The sequence below is a fragment of the Numenius arquata genome, chromosome 6, assembly GCF_964106895.1.
Source record: "Numenius arquata chromosome 6, bNumArq3.hap1.1, whole genome shotgun sequence".
Taxonomy (NCBI): domain Eukaryota; kingdom Metazoa; phylum Chordata; class Aves; order Charadriiformes; family Scolopacidae; genus Numenius; species Numenius arquata.
Window position 1 is genome coordinate 70,256,120 of NC_133581.1, and position 9,082 is coordinate 70,265,201.

Consider the following 9,082-nt stretch of genomic DNA (forward strand, 5'->3'; position numbering starts at 1 on the left):
ATGAAAAGAGAAAGATTTGTCCAGGCCTTCTTCCTACGATGACACACACCTTTCTCCAGTTATAACTTTCCTGGCACGAAGCACGTGGAGCTGGAAGGGGCCTCCTGCATCACGGAGCCAGTACCTGGAATGTGCTGTTGCTCCACAGAGGTGCACAGAGAGAGGAACAAAAATACGGCAGTTAAATCACTACGATAACTGGAGGAAAAAAAAAATCAATCATATCAAAATGAAATTACATAGGAACTACACCATATGGCTTAGCAAGGAAATTATTCACAACAGCTGGTTTAAGAGTGAAAGGTTTAGTGACTCTGTCCACAAACAGTGGCTAAACAGAGCTTCAGAAATAGTTTGCGTGTCTGGCAAGATAAGAATTCACTTGAATCTCCTGGCCCAAGCCGAGCGTGCCGAGTCCCGCAGCCAGAGTGGAGCTGGCTCAGGCCCACGTGGGGAGCTCCCGATGCAACTGGGATGTGCCCGGAGGCTGCGCTCGGAGCCGGCAACCCCCAGCCCTTATCCCCAGAGGAGACCCCAGCTCTGGGGGTACAGCTGCCCACACCAGCCCTTGTCCTGCCTGTGCCGAGCCTCCCCATTGCAGGCTCTGCCCTCCCGTCTCCCCGCAGCACCAGAGTTCTGCTGCAGCCTCTGCAGCATCCTCCCCGCGGGTCGGGTCCTTGGGCACCCGCTTCACTGCTCACTGCAACTCCCTGGCTTGACATTAATTGGAAGTTTGGGGTCAAATATTATTCAGCTGGCTTTAAAACTGCATTCTTTGTTTTCTTGTGAATAACCTGTCATCTTTCATACACTTTTATTACTTTTTGCGAAAGAGATATATTGATCCCTTATACTGTGCTGCTTTTCCCAGGGCAATCCCTGTCACCCCCCTTCCGTGGCAGGTGATTAATATGTGCATCATGTTCACTGGGCTATTGATTCCAGCAGATGAGAAAATACACGCTGTCGTTACGTTTGGAGACTTTTCCAGGAGGCGGGGAGAAGGTGGCCGCCAGATTAACTGGCTTTTGCTGGATGCAGCAGCCAGAGTTGTGCTGGTCCCAGGGCCGGTGGCAGGTCGCTGGCTCTTGCTGGCGATGGCAGCTTGCTCAGATCGCCCCTCAGCTTGTCCCTGCTGCGGGTGAAGCTGGTCGGGGTGTCACTGGGAGGGACGGGCTGGAGGGCCCCAGGAGGTCCCCTCTGTCACCGGCACAGGACAGGACCCGGCTCAGTGCCGGGGGACAGGGACCTGAGCAGCGGGACGGCTGGCCTCAGCCCCAGCAGCAATAAAGGGGAATCAGGGCCAAGGCAGAGCTTTGCCTAATTGATCCCTGCTGCCCTAATGGTGATAACAAAAGGAATGTACTGGGAGGGCTGCGGTGTCCTGCATCCCCGCTGTGACCGCCGGCTGCTGCTAGTGGAGGTGTGGGGAGCGGGGTGTCCCCGGGGCTCCCGGGTGGCTGCGCTCATGGTAGAGAGAAGGGTTTGGATCAAAGTGTTCATCTGCCAGAAATCTTCTGATCTCATCTGTTGCTTGTATACTTGCCAAATCAGACAACAATGTGATTAGCCTGCAGAGACAGCTCCATCCCACTGTCAAAAGCTTCTGATTAGTGAGATCAGAGATAAAGCCTGAGATTTATATTTCAGTAAGTCTTCCCACAACGAGGTGAGAACATCAGTATGACCCCAAATACGTGCTCTGACACTGTGAGGAGACAAGGACTGCAATTCAGCTGAGATCTGAGGATCCCATAATTTGCCAGATTGGACATATTGTAACTCCAGACTCATTTGCAGAATTAATTATGCCACATTTGCAAATCACTGTAAAACCATTTTCATCTGCAGGAAAATTATTGTGATATTTCCTCTTGCTCTCAGCTCTGGGGAAAGCAAATTTTCACATCCTCCCTCTAAGCAGACCTTGCCGGAAAAACATTTTCCGGAGTGATACGTGCAGCGCCCCCAGACTCCTCTTAACTCAGACCTGCACCACCAGCCCCACAAGCGTCTTTGCTCTTCTGTCCTTTGGTAGATGATGAACTGGGGTCAGGTGTGACACGCCGGGGCACGGCCAGCTCCGTGCGCTGTGGGGGATGTGGATGGAGCTGGCTGGAGGCAGACGATGCCCAGGGCAGCTCCCAGGAGCTTGTCGGAGGCAGCACCTCCTTGGCTCTGCCAGGCTGGGCACAGAGCCGCCGCGAGAGCCAGCAGCTCAGACAGAACCCGAGTTTCTATTCCTCATTTGCTTGAAGCTTAGGAAAGAGTGACCCAGGGCTTCAGTCAGGGTTACGTCTATTTGGGAGCTGACAAAGAGTTAAGGAAATAAACAGACACGTCTTGCAACAGTCTTCTCAGAACCATGCGGGGATAATGCATAAAAAGCTTACGGGGATAATGTATCTAAAGATGCTTTTCTATCATTACTCAGTCTATATTCATGTAACACTGAGAGGCTTTTTAAACAACTTAGGCTGACAGAAACCTTTATATTGCACCCATTTATCTCCATATCGTTCCTTGCGATCAAATTTACGGTCATGAGGTCAGTTTCCTCAGATATTCCTAGCATTCTTTTCTTGCTAGATAATCTCTCTGTTTTCAGTAACTTCTATAGTTACAAAATACGATTTGATTGAAGTAGATTAGTGCTACTTCTTTTTCTTTGTGCCTCTATGAAACCCGTGTGTGCCTGGCCTTCAACTCACTTCAGATCAGGCTCCAAAGAACTTTCAGGAGTTCCCAGATACGAATATTGAAATTATTGATTCGGAGTATCCCGTCTCAACAATACCCAGCAATAATAATTGAAGATTCCTTGCTTCTACGAGCACCCTCAGTATACATGCATTAACTGTGATACAGACAGCTGACATATGCAGAGCTAGTCCTATTAATTAGAGGAATATTATCTCAAAGCAATCACCGTGCAGTGCCTCCCCAGCGCTGGTGTCACCTCCTCGGCTCCCCGTCCTGTCTCTGTCTCGGGCACCATCCCACCCCCAACCGCGGGCAAGAGCCGATGTCAAGGGCAAGAGGAGCGAGATGAACATACAGTAGTGATTCCTCAAATGCTTTCTGAGCCTCCAGCAGCTTCCAGTGCTGACTTCCTCAGCCAGAGACAAAACCTTCATCTGTAAAGTGGATTTCTTATAATAAAACCAGCAGAACTAGACAAATATTGGGGGTGGGGAAGGGGAAGAGGGGAAATTTACTGTTATTAGGAAAGGGTAGTCCATTAATAAACTATTGTCACACGTCATTGAGAAAATAGACATAATGTGGGAGGCCAAAAGTAGCTTCTGGCGGCGGAAAACAACCCAACGCAATATCCCACAAGAGCGTGGGCTGTCCTGGCTCCAGGAGAGCTCCTGCTCCTGAGGGTTACAGCGATGATTGTCCTTGGTTTGGGTGCTTCAGCTTCAATCCTCTTCTCTCCTGGGGAGAGGAGAAGTTAGTGTTTCTGCAAATAGTTTATGTCTGGTTGGTATTATTATTATTATTATTATTGGTCATTTCTTGCCATATCGGTCATTCCTCTTCATAAAAAATTTTCAATTTTTCTCTACTAGAAAGCAGACATATTGAAGACTTTAGTTTCTGTCTTAAGATATATCGGATCAAACTCGCGTAGCACTCTGGGCAAACTATCAGCATGTAAGTGGAATTTTGCTTTTCATGCTTAGGCAAATGTTTATGAGTTCTGGGCCTGTTTCCAAGTTCAAGAGAAATACTTTTTTTTAATTCAATGCACTTGATGACTTAGGGCCATGCTGAGAAAAGTGCTTAGTTGCCATGACTTTTTAACTAAGTTTCAAACCAAACTATTTACCATGCTTCATGTGGTATTCATGCACATGGCTCTTCATGTCTGTCTAAAAATCAAGCCACATACAACTGAGAGAGACATAAAGATGACTGTGAAACATTAAGCATCTGTTGCTTATGTTGATGGCCTTATTTCATCACCTGCCTCCAGAAAGAGTAATTTAGGATTTGCACAGTGTGGAAGCCATTCCCCCTCTGGCTCATGAGCAACCCTCGATATCAGAATTTCTGCCAAGGGATTAGAATGATGAGAAATGGGCCCAGTGGGTCAGTGCGTTCAAGCTCTGGCTGATGCATTTCATGCAGAAATCAAACCCACCCTTCTCCAGCCCAGAGCCCTTGGGGCAGAGGAGCACCGAGCGCAGGCTGAGGGGCAGACCCTGGCCCGGGCGCTCCCAGGGCTCTGGCTGCGGCAGAGGAAGGTGTCGCGGGGAGACACAGCCCCTGCCCGTCCTGGGGCTTGCACTGACCCCGAGAGGGGTGTCCTGCCTCGCCGGCACAGGCTCACCAGCCCAGGAACGGGAATGCTCCGACGATAAGCTAATTTCTCCAATGTATCATTTCTTGTTTTGAGAAGGAAGGAAAACAACTGAAAATTTGTCTCCAAAAGGTTCTCAGATAAGTTATTTATACCGGGGACTGCTTTCAGCCCTCGAGACTGCAGAAGGTGAAAGGCTGAGCTCACCGGGCTGTGCGGGGATGGACCACTGGTCCCCCGCTGGTCTGGTGTCAGGAGTGTCCCCCGGGTGAGGGACCCACGGGGCGAGGGGCCAGCTCTGCGGCACAGCATGGTGCAGCATCCCGGTGCCCCCTGCCTCGCACCCACGCCTGCTTCTCAGACACACCGCCTTCAGAAACCCCATTTCAGGAAAAAACTGGTGCTGAAAAGTGTAGAGAAAGTGTCAAGACTAGCTCCATTTAGGCCATCAGCAAATCTATATGTTCCTGCTTAGCTCCTTAAGAAAACAAAATGAAATCATATTCTTGAATACCCTGCCAGAAATAGTCAGTGAACACTGGAATTCAATGTACCACGGAAGAAACTTCTATTATCTTGGAAGCATGTTAAAATAGCATTGGTGGACAGTGGCTAATACCGGTTTTACACAAGATGAATGGGAAAAGGAGAACACAGCACTGAAAAGAAAATACATTTCTGATATCTTAAAGCAACTACTGGGAGACTTCTTGCAGCACAGTAATTCAGAAATAAAATCGGTCTCTGAAAGGAACAATGGCCTCCTTTTCTCTGGAGGAAATTTTCAGTGAATCCTTTCCCATTTCCAAACGCGCAGGGGTCAGCCCAGCACCTGCCCTTTCTCTGCCCTTGCTGGAGGAGCCTGCGACCCCTCGCACGAGCTCTCGGGTGCGGGACGCCTCCAGACTGCTTTGTACAGGATATTCTGCCGGGAAAAGCCAGCCTTTGGTATTCCTTCATACAGGATTTTGTACAAAAGCCTTCTCAGGTAGTTAAGCTGAACTTGCACTACAGATGGTTTGAACAATTATTATTGTTATTTAAAAAAAACGTTATTGCCAGAACTAAACCTGAACTGTTAATTCAGGGTTTCAAACAGAATGTACCTTGGCCATGGCTGAGCACAAGTTTAAACTCAGCCAAAAGAATTACTGTTCATCTCCCTAGCGCTGCTTCTCCTTTTTTTTTTTCCCTTTAAACCAATAAAATACTTCTCAAGCTCGGCAGTATTTTAGCATCAGTCTTAGTGACAGGAGCACTTCCTTCAATTATATTTTAGTCATCAAAGAAACCGTGAGCCTAGTGTAACTAGATAAAAGCTCTGCAAAATGAGAACCTTCCTCCACAGTCTCATCCCTGACCAGAAATGTTTCTTTGTGGAAGCCTGCAGACCTTGCAGTTCATAACCAAGTAATGAATGACACAGTGACATTTTTCATTGCGTTCCTGTGTCACAGCAGAAGCCTGTCACCGGGGGCTTGGCCACGCCACATCCCAAACCCGTGGGATGGCGAGTGGGAATGTCTCGGCATTGGTTTGCTTGGACAGTGCTTCTGGCAACGAACTGCAGACTGTTTCACCAAACAGTCTCCACAGAAAACACGGCTGGTTTGAAATAAGAACTGCTTCCTTAGACAAGATAAACATTGTTTTCACATCAGTGAAAATTAGGCATATTAATACAGCTCCTGATTACTGCCTGCAGAATGGGTTTGCCCCATTTGCCTCACTTGGCTTTGTCTCACCCGAGGAGAACTGAGGAGTGAACCAGGAGAGCCAGGGGAGAGCATCCTCCTTCCCTGGTCCCCGTGGCACAGGTCAGGTCAGCCCCGTCCCCACCAGCGCGCCTGATCCACTGTCCTGGGCAAGCCTGGGGACACAGGGGACACAGGGATTCAGTACCCAGAGGCAGGAAAGAAGGCCTTGGATTTTTCTATTCAGGTCTCCCTGATTACTAATCAAGATCTTCTAATTAAGAGATGGAAGGTTTGATAGAGAAATCAGTGCCAGGCACCGACACCTTCCTGCCCTGAGTCTGTGACAGCTTTTGGTGTCAGGGGATGGTGAGAAATGGGCGGTGGGAGGCTCTCACCCCCGGGGAGGGGAAAATGAGATCCCAGCATAGGAACGCCTTGGGGCGCTCCTGTGGTACCGGGAGGGGGGGACAACCCAGCTCCCCCACCATGAACTGACTCTGTCCCCTCCACTGTCCCACGGCAGCAGGGCTCCTTCAGGCAGCAGAGCTGAGCACAGCCTAATTTCGTTACAGTTGTAAATCTTGGTGAGTTCAGGAGTGTGACACTGGGGGCCCTAATTCCTGGTACATCTAATGTTTGCGGCTCCAGAGACCGTTCCCCGGCAAAGGCCGTCGCTTCCCTGCCAGCCCCGCTCTGCCCACACCGGCCACAGCCAGGTCCCACTCCGGCACACAAGGCCAAGCTGCTTTACGTGTTCGGTGGTGGGTGCACACTTCAAACGCTTGTGCACCTTATTTCTCAGGTTGTTAATAACGTTGTATTTGGTTTAGTTATTCACTTGCAATTGCAAAGTAGAGCTGGTTGGAAGTTTATTGCCCAAACTCAGTTTTTCTCAGAAGACGCTGATGCATTGGGACAGAAATGTGGAACTGTTGATGACGGAGCATGGGGAGATTGTGAGTGCTCCTTTGCCTGTGATACTCCTGAGAACGGTCCGGTTTGTCCTTCGGGAGCTCTGCGGGAAAGCTCAGGGTCTGTCTCAGTTTCCCTTGTTCTCAGAGACGCCTTCCTAAGGCCCGACGAGAATCTCCGCTGCATGACGGAGACCGTTGCTTGTTGCCATTTCACCATGGGCCTGAGGAGCAGACTCCCCCTGCTCCACAACTCTTTTTGTTGTGGATTTTTTCATGTCTGAAGGCTGTTGTATTAGCTCTTCTCAGTTGCTCCTGGAGCAGGCAGCCCCGGAGCCCATCAGCTTTGACAGATGGCCGCTGGGAAGCTCTGGCTGCCGGGGGATGATGCTCAGCACGTGAGGGGGAGCTGCTGCGTGGTGCTCTGTCCCCTCTGCATGTCCCTGCGGGTATTGACAGATATCAGCAAACTCTGGCCCTCCAAAATACCATTTTCTGTGCTTAACCAACAGCCACACGCCACCAAAATTTGCATGAAATAAAAGTCACCAGGTCTTAACCTCAGATGAGTCCGATGCCCTATTCCCATGACTACTGGCTACTACTGAGTAGGCAATTTTTAATTTTTTTTTAATAAAAGCTTTCAAAAGATGTTGCTTAACAAAGAGTACAACAAAACCATGTGTAATTAGGTGTAGAGCAAATGAGGCCATTCCGTTCACAAGAGTTTTGATTTCCGCTTTTCAGAAGCGCAGCACTTCAGCACAGGGTGTTCGTCTCTCGCAAGAAGGGCTCAAGCTCTGCATAGCAGGATCCTGCTGGGATTTGGCAACTTATTTCCATGAGCTGATTGTCAACAGTGACGGAATTAATGACAGTGCTATGAACAGTGTATATCTGCACGTTACCGCTTGGTGTGCCAGGCATGCGTATCTCACACTTGCAATGAAATTAATTACAGAATGACATGGGATCCTCATTATGAATATAGCACCACATTAGGCAGTCCTGTCAGCTATTTAATGTATGTCACAGTCTCAGCAAAACCCTTTCTTTCAAGGCAACTTGCAACTTATTCCAAATTGCTAAACATGTCCTTCCATTTAAACAGTTGTACAGTTAAAGCCATTGACTTGCTTCACTGATGGTGATATTTTCTTTGTTTTCCCATCCTTTTGAACTGTTTATTGTAAAGCCTTCGCCCCATTGCAGTGCTTATTGCTTCACGTTTGCTTACACCGCTCCCATATTACTTAAATTATTTTCCCTTTGTGTCCCTTGCCATTATAAGTATCCTGAACAAACTGGGTGTGTAACAGAGCCTGTGGCCAAACGTGTTTCCTACGAGAGCTCTAAGATGGAAAGAAAAGAAGGCATGGACATACCCTTGCCCAACAGCTACTCACGTTATCAGTAAGCTGCACAGTTATCTAGTTAAAAATACATAATCAACCTTAAAAAGAATTTAGGTATGGAATTATGTATGGTTCTTTAGTATTACTTAATAGGATTTCTAGGATGCCATCAGTTATGCCGCACTAATTGAATTCTGTACCACAGCAGAAATCTGCCGTCCCCGTTACACCTTATCTATAGATCCAGCTTCCATGTTCCATCCAGTTGATCGGGGTGGGATGCACAGAGCTGTGTGGCTCCACAGCGAGTTTAGGGAAAAGTATGGATTTGAACAGAAACCCCCAAACCTTTGGCCAGGGAGCAGCACAGGGCTTAGGGTCGCCCCATCCCCGTCACTTGAGGAGAGCACGTGGTGCTCTGCCGGGAAGCCAGCGGAGGGACCCCCGCACCATGTCCCATGGGTGGGAGGCCCCTCACACCCAGCCAGAGGCACCCCGTGCCCAGAAAGAGTCCCCATGTCCGCTCACACCCCGGACTGCGACGTGTCCCCCGGAGCCGTGGAGGGGTAGCCGGGGCTCGGTGGTCCTGTCAGGTGGCCGGGGGCAGCCGTGCAGGTGAAGGGAGATGAGCAGGGGGGAGCTCGGTGCTGCTGTGAACAGGGGGGTAGAAATCGTTCACGGGGTTCAAACAAAGCAAATGGAACCATGGCTTCGATTGAGAAAAAGGCACAAACCAGCTTCCCCGTGGGCTTGATGTCTGGTGTGGTTTGGATCTAGCACTGAGCGTAGTCGGGGATGAGATAAAATAAT